Genomic DNA, 8,609 nt, shown 5'->3' with positions numbered 1-8,609 from the left:
GGCACAGAGGCATGGACCGGGGACAGCCACGAAGACAGGAAGTGGGTGCCTGGGGTTCATAAATATCCACAGCTCCAGCCCCGTGCTGCACAGAAGAATACAACAGGAGAAGCTACTCACTGATGATAATAGTATTTCTTAATGGAAAACCTAACGTGGACCAAGGCCACAGAAGGAGTTATGGAATTCATGATAATTTTACTTGTGTTAACATTTATATTCTTCAGAGGACATTGTTTTTTATATATATTTTTTACATGCAGTTATATATCTGTTTGTGTGTGTGTGTGTGTGTTTTGACTGGGAATGTGAATGCAAAAAAATGATGCATAGGTCACAAGAAAGTTTGAATTTAGATTTCATAGGTGGTTTTTATTGTTTGTTTTATTCACACTGGGGGCATGAAGCTAAGATTATTCTTTGAGATTTCAAAGCTGGCAAACAAGGCCCAGACTTTTTTAAGGTGATCACTTCTGGGAATGAGGTCCCGTTTAGCAATTTTCTCTCCTCCTTCTGGCAGCAGGGGTCAGCTGATCTTTAGCAGTCAAATGCCAAGGGGTGAATGGAGCTGTCACTAGAGTTCGTCTGGAAAGGCGACATTTTCCTGAGTTTTGAAAATAGGTTTGAAGGAGTGGATGTACTCTGAAATAGGTTTGAAACAATTGAGGACAGCCTCCCTTAAGTCCAAAATATTTTTTTACAAAGGGCAGGATTAGGGATTGCGCTTGAAGGCCTCACTAACCACCAACCTTGGGGTTGTTCACACTTGGGTTCTTAACCGCAGAGAGGGCTGAGGGATGAAGTGGGAAGGGTGGGGGGTCAGAGAATCTTCTTAAAACACCTGGAGTCCTAAGGAACCTTGAGGGGTCAGACCAGTAAGGTGTGACTCTGACCCTTGGAGGACTCCCAGGCCAGCTGAATGAAGGCTGAGATCACACCTCGCCCCTATGAATGTCCCGCTGGGCTGGCTGCCCACTTCCAGGGCTCAGGTCTTCCAGGCTGGCTCCTCGTGAATCTCCCCTGTGGTTGCCATAGCATCACCACCAAGACAGCTTTGGGGAAGCCAAGAAGTATCCTCCAGCTCATCCCAGGTAGGAAGGTGGTTGGACCATCCAAGCTCAGCATCTTTTTTCAGGAAGATCTTATTGAAGTTAGATTCCTAGTCAGACCAGGAATCTTGACTGGGAGACTCAGGTAGATGTTCTGGGTTATCTGCTCCTAGCAGGGCACTTTGTGGACTTTGTTGAGACAGATGACAGGCCGTCTCCCTCACAATGACACCTCTTTCTGGGGTCAGTGCAGAAAAAAGAATGCACTTTGAAGGGAGGAATTTGCCAAGAAATAGGACCTTTCAAGAAATGAAAAAGCTTTATGTCTTGGTTAAGAGTGGCAGTTCTCAAAAGGGTCCAGATATCAAAGTCACTTGGAAAGCTTTACAAAATACCAGGGACAGGGCAAGAAAATTCATACTTTTCCCTTTCCCAGAATACTGCCAAAGAATAGTCTGTAATTGCCAGCTCAGTTCCGCACCCTTCATTTGGGACAGGGTTGGGGAATTTGATTGGACCTTTTTGCTGGAAAGAGAGGCTAAGTTGATTTACGTGATAAAAATAAATAGATGGGAGGAGGGGGATTTCTGCAATCTGAGAAAATTATGGAGAGCAGTACAGCAGACAACAGCAGAGGCTATGAAGGAGGTAGAATGAAGATGAAAAGGACTTTTGAATTCGTTATTGCAAATTATAGACCTCCTTCATGAGTTTCAAGAAAAATACAAGAAAAGATGTATATGTTCTTTTCCAAATTTATTTTGTGCATTAGTAACCATAACATGGACCCAAAACTGGACCACTTGAGTTCTGGGTTGATAAGAGTTACACACACATGTCTTTCTCCCCAACCCTCAAGAGGAAGGGCACTACTTCTGGTGTATAGATTTCAATTTTGATATATTCTTGGTGATTCCGACATGCATCCTTATCTCCACCCCAACTTCATCGAGAACCACTCATTAGAAATTCTCAGAATCACCATCCCCCATTGCAAAGGCCAAACTCTATAACGATCAGGCCTTTCTTAACCCAGAATCCTCACGGTCCCCACCTCTCCCTGACATGTGTGTCACTATTCATTAGAGCTCCATACTCACCTGGTTCTCTCTCCAGATTTCTGCAGACTCCTCTATCTGCCTCTCTGGCTCCTTCTTTGGTTTTCCTTCCTTCTAACTCCCAGGTGCAGGCATGTCCCCTAGAAGCTATCTTCTGTCCGCTCCTCTACGTAGGGTTATTGGTCCAGAAAGGGGTTGCCAGATTTAGTAAATAAAAATACAGAGTGCCCAGTTAAATTAGAATTTCAGATAAACAATGAATAATTTTTAGTATAGATATTTTAATCTGACAACTCTGCCCAGAAATAATGTATGCTTTCAACACAAGTTCCTTTTTTTTTTTTTTTTTAAAGAATTTTGGTTTACACAGTGAATTTGAAAATCTATTAGTAAACAGAAAAAAAATCAAACATATTGACTGGGAGCATCATCTGTGCATGAATATTCAGAAGCGAACTCTGTTGATTGGCCTTGTTATGTATTCAGCATTTCTGGGTGACTCCAAGATCGAACTATTTTACACGAAAGAACCATTCTGGAGGAAGCCTAGATTACACTCATTTATTAAATCATTTGGTCATCCAGTCACTCATTTATTTGGTGGAATTCAGCATGTTCCTCTCTATTTGCAAGGTCATTTTTTTGGCAAGGGAAGTAGCTCAAGTTGACCCACATTTTCCCTTCCTCTAAACCATTGGCTTGGTTTTTTTTCTTCATATAGAATCTAATCGGCCTAATTCTCCCCTTGCTTCAGAAAGGCTCTTGCAGGAAGGAAAATGAGTCTTCCCATCATTACATAAATTCTCATGGGGCTTCCCTTTATAAGTTTATGACAGCCAGGAGTTGAGCCTGGAGCTCTGAGAGAAACAGCCACACACTGATTTATGATGGCAGCTGCTGCTAAATCTCACCCCTCTTTCCTCCTTGCAGAGCCATGTTACCTTGGGGTTACAAAACTCTTTTCACTGTTATTCAGGGGAATAATAATAAAATGCCAGGTTGCGAGTATAAACATGATCATTTTGTGCCTGTTATTGTAAATCAAATTTTACCTTGCATCAGAAGCACAGAAAACATTTTATACTGTCAGCCACCTTAAGCCCTTGTAGCAGTCTATCTTTATATAACCCTGGGCTGACCTGACCTGAGTTATTGTTTAGGTTGCACTGGCTGGGGAAGCTGGTCACGCAGGTAATCTGGCTATTTCTCCTTATAGACCCAGCTGACCACTTTCCTTGAGCCAAGTATTGACTTGGTCTAAGTACAGCAATGGGGTTAATGATGTGGGCCCAGGGCACCAATTGCCTGGGTTCAGGGATTGGCTCTGTAATTTACCATCTGTGTGACAATGGCAAGCCAATTAACTTATCTATGATCAGTTTCCTTAGCTTTAAAATAGGAATGATGATGATGATGACGGTGCTATGTTATAAGGTTGATGTCGGGATTAGCTTAGTTAACATACACCACTTAGAGTGGGGCCTGGGACATAAGCAGCACTTTAAGCATTAGTTACTTATAATTGTGCTTCTAGTGTAGGCACTTCCAATTTTTTAGGATGAAGCCTCTATTTTTTTTTATTTTGTTTTATTTTTTGAGACAGAGTCTCACTCTGTCGCCCAGGCTGGAGTGCAATGGTGCGATCTGGGCTCACTGCAACCTCCACCTCTCAGGTTCAAGTGATTCTCCTGTCTCGGCCTCCCGGGTAGCTGGGATTACAGGCACCTGCCACCAAGCCCAGCTAATTTCTTTTTTTTTTTTTTTTTGTATTTTTAGTAGAGGCGGGGTTTCACCACATTGGCCAGGCTGGTCTCGAACTCCTGATCTCAGGTGATCTACCTGCCTCGGCCTCCCAAAGTGTTGGGATAACAGGCGTGAGCCACTACGTCCAGTCCGAAGCCTGTATTTTTTTCTTTAAAACAATGTTTCAGATGCCCACATGATAATAGACTTTTAAGATCTACATGATGAGCAAATACACAATGACAAGAGACCAGCAAGAATTCAGGGATACTTCTCTACTGGGGTAGGGCTCATTACGGTTCAGTTTTATCCAAGAGTTGGGCAGGGTTTTCCTCTCCACACTGCTGCCCCTGTATGTTCAAGGGCTTGTTGCAGAAGTGCTTGTGAGTGGTGGCCATGGAAAAGGAGGCAGCCCCCCCTGGGATGGTGGGATGAGTTCAGCAAAGTTTCTGGACAGCCACCGGATGCCAGTGATGGATGGAAACAAATGCAAGCACCGTCAGGTCTGCTAACCCCTATAGTAACAAGCCATAGTTTGTGACTCACTCCTACTCTCCACTCCATGGCCTGGGTCCCGACCTCTGGTCTAGGTTGTACACTGTAACCTCTCCTCTCCCTAGGCTCCGTCATCATCCGGTGTCCCTGGGGACAGGGGATGGGAGTTGGGTCTCTTTCTCTGTCTGTGTTCTCATTCTCACCTATCCTTAAATCATAAACTCGAATCCTAACTACTTCCCCAGGGCCTTCCTGTTTAGTTCTTTTTTTTTTTTTTTTTTTGAGACGTTGTCTCGCTCTGTTGCCCAGGCTGGAGTACAGTGGCGCAATCTCAGCTCACTGCAAGCTCTGCCTCCCGGGTTCAAGTGATTCTCCTGCCTCAGCCTCCAGAGTAGCTGGGACTACAGGCACCCGCCACCATGCCCGGCTAATTTTTTGTATTTTTGTAGAGATGGGGTTTCACCGTGTTAGCCAGGATGGTCTCGATCTCCTGACCTCGTGATCCGCCCACCTCGGCCTCCCAAAGTGCTGGGATTACAGGTGTGAGCCACCGTGTTTGGCCCTGTTTAGTTCTTAAGGCCAGAACTATTTTACTGTCTGTGAATTTGTTACAAAAAACCCTTATTCTCTTATAGGCTCCTGGAGCGAGTCAGACTAATGAGGAATTGGCTCTAACCCTGGCTCCACCACTGTGTGATACTGGCCAAACCTTAGTGCCTTCATCATCTTTAGCAAACTAGCACAGGAACACAAAACCAAATACCACATATTCTTACTTGTAAGTGGAAGCTAAATGATGAGAACACATGGTCATAAAGTGGGGAACAACAGACACTGGGGCCTACTACAGGGTAGAGGATGAGAGGAGGGAGAGGATCAGGAAGAATAATAAGTACTAGACTTAATATTTCGTCACTCGGTGACAAACTAATCTGTACAACAAACCCCTGTGACATGAGTTTACCTACATAAAAAACCTGCACGTGTACCCATGAACTTAAAAGTTAAAAAAAAAAAAAAGTGGCCCAGGCGCGGTGGCTCACATCTGTAGTCGCAGCACTTTGGGAGGCCGAAGCAGGTGGATCACTTGAGTCCAGGAGTTCAAGACCAGCCTGGGCAACATGGTGAAACCCCATCTCTACTAAAAATACAAAAATTATCCAGGTGTGGTGGCGTGCACCTGTAATCCCAGCTACTTGGGAGGCTGAGGCACGAGAATCACTTGAACCCTCTACCGGGAGGTAGAGGTTGCAGTGAGCTGAGATTGTGCCACTGCACTCTAGCCTGGGTGACAGAGTGAGACTCGGTCTCAAAAACAAAACAAAACCCCAAAGTGTAATACATCTGACTTCACCTTTATGACATTGCTGTCTTTTATTACATCTTTTTATATTAAAAATAAATAAAAATGTCATAAATAGTAATTGTGTAAATATAAAAGGCCTTATTAAAAAAACAAATCTTAGTGCCTCAATTTTCTCTTCTGTCAAGTGGGCACACGGAATTACCTAAGTCATAGGGTCCTGGGCATTTAAATGAGAGAATGTATGTGAAATATTTAGCACAGTGGAGGGCTAGGCACACGGGGAGAGTGCAATTTAAAAGACTAACCAGGCACATGAGACCAAAGACACAAAAGTCTGTTATTTTCCTAGAGTCAAAAACAAAACTTATTAGAAGGCTCTCTTTACCCAATCTTGTCCTCAAAATTGACTCTAAATCTTTAGTTCACTTTAAACATTCAGTACATTATTAACACTGCTTTGAAATTCTTTCTATTTTCTCTATCCTGTGACCTCTGACACGAGGTCATGACGTGATGTCACAATTCACCTTCTGCTCTGACTTTGTGAGAATTTCCCAAGCTGGTTGGTGCATGGGCTTCCTCACTTTTTGCATCGAAGAGGTCTCTGGTCTCCCCTCTCTGAGCACTCTGAGGTAGGGTTGCTGTGCGTTTTGCTCTTGGTCTTATTCCTTTGGCTAAACATGAATAATGATATTAATGAATGGTTTTGGAGATTCTTCTTCCTTCCTTTGCATTTTTCAGAGATATGTTTCTGGTTTTGGTATCTATTAGAAGGGTATTTTGGTTTCTGTTTTGTGACAATCAAGATTTATAGTACAGAAAATTAGAAGTGATTATTTGTATTTCAAGGTTCTCTCTGTGGCACCCAGGTAATCCCTTGGGTGCCCTGATTTATTCACTTGGTTTTTTTCTCTCTCCTGGGTGTAAGACCAACTACATAATTTACAAAGCCCAGGGCAAAATAAAAATGCAGCCTCTCATTCAAAAATTATCAAGAACTTCAAGAGGGTGACAGCACAGCATCAAATCAAGAGCAGGGCACTTCTTTTTTATTTTAATTTTTCCATAAGTTATTGGGTTACAGGTGGTATTTGGTTACATGAGTAAGTTCTTTAATGGTGATTTGTGAGATTTTGGTGCACTCATCACTTGAGTAGTATACACTGCACCCTATTTGTAGTCTTTTATCCTTCGTCCCCCTCTCATCCTTCCCCCTAAGTCCCCAAAGTCCATTGTATCATTTTTAAGAGCAGGACACTTCTAAATCTGGGGCCCTTCTAAGTGCAGGGCCCTACGTGACTGCATGGGTTGCTGGCCCATGAATCTAATCCTGCCTGGGAGGCAACGGTGGCAAGAGCTTTAGAATCCTGTAGGCTTGGGTTAGAGTCCTAGCTCTGCAAGTTACTCTTTTGGAGGAAGAAATATATGAAAAAGCAGACGCAGGAGCTTATTAGATTGTGAGGAGCACATTAGTTTGATGGGTCCCAGGAGAAGGAGCCAACATTTCTGTATTCCACTTAAATGCTGAGAACAGTGCTTTGTACCTAAAAAATTTTTTAAATTAAGACATAATTCACATGCAATAAAATTAACTCTTCAAAAGTATACAATCCAGTGGTTTCTAGTACACTCAGAAAGTTATACAACTATCACTGCTCTCTAATTCCACAATATTTTCATCACCCAAGAAACCCCATATCTATTAGCAGTATCTATTAGCAGTCACTTCCCATTCCCTCCTGCCTCAGTTCCTGGCAACCACTAAACTACTTTTTGTCTCTATGGATTTGCCTATTCTGGACATTTCATATAAATTAAAAACAATATATGGCTTTTTGTGTTTGACTTTTTTGTTTTGTTTTGGTTTTGAGACAGAGTCTCGCTGTTACCTAGGCTGGAGTGCAGTGACTCACTGCAACCTCTGTCTTCTGGGTTCAAATGATTCTCCTGCCTCAGCCTCCTGAGTAGCTGGGACTACACACATGTGCCACCATGCCCCGCTAATTTTTGTATTTTTAGTAGAGACAGGGTTTCACTGTGTTGCCCAGGCTGGTCTCGAACTCCTGACCTCAGGTGATGCACCTGCTTCGGCCTCCCAGAGTGCTGGGATTACAGGCGTGAGCCACCACACTCAGCCATGTTTGACTTCTTTCACTTGGCATAATGTTTTCAAGGTTCATCCATGTTGCAGCATGTATTAAGTGCTTCATTACTTTTTTTTATTTTGAGACAGGGTCTCATTCTGTCACCCAGGCTGGAGTGCAGTGGCACAATCTTGGTTCACTTCATTCCTTTTCATAGCTGAACAATATTCCATTGTATGAATATAACATTTTGTTAATTCATCTATTGATGGACATTTGGGTTGTTTCCATTTTTTGGCTATTGTGAATACTGCTACTATGAACATTTGTCTACAAGGTTTTGTGCAAACATATGTTTTCAAGAGTGGAATTGCTGAGTCTTATTGTAACAATGTTCAACTTTTTGAGAACCTGCCAAACTGTTTTCCAAAATGGCTGCACCATTTTACAGTCCCATCAGCAGTATATGAAGGTTCCAATTTCTCCACATCCTCACCAATACTTGCTATTATCTGTCTTTTTAAAATAGCCATCCTAGTGGGTGTAAAGTGGTTTCTCATAGTGGTTTTCATTTGCATTTTCCTGATGACTAATGATGTTGGCCATCTTCTTATGTGCTTACCTATTATTTGCATATCTTCTCTGGAGAATAATCTATTCAGATCCTTTGCCTATTTTAAAATGGGATTATTTGTCTTTTTGTTATTGAGTTGCAGGACTTATTTATAAATTTTGGATAAGTAGACCTTTGTCAGATACATATGATTTGCAAATATTTTGTTCTATTATGTGGGTTGTCTTTTCATTTTCTTGATAGTGTTCTTTTGTTACAGGAAAGGGGTCCCAATCCAGACCCCAAGAGAGGGTTCTTCGA

The sequence above is a fragment of the Nomascus leucogenys genome, chromosome 2 (genome assembly GCF_006542625.1).
Source record: "Nomascus leucogenys isolate Asia chromosome 2, Asia_NLE_v1, whole genome shotgun sequence".
NCBI classification, from domain to species: domain Eukaryota; kingdom Metazoa; phylum Chordata; class Mammalia; order Primates; family Hylobatidae; genus Nomascus; species Nomascus leucogenys.
This window is presented reverse-complemented; position numbering follows the sequence as displayed.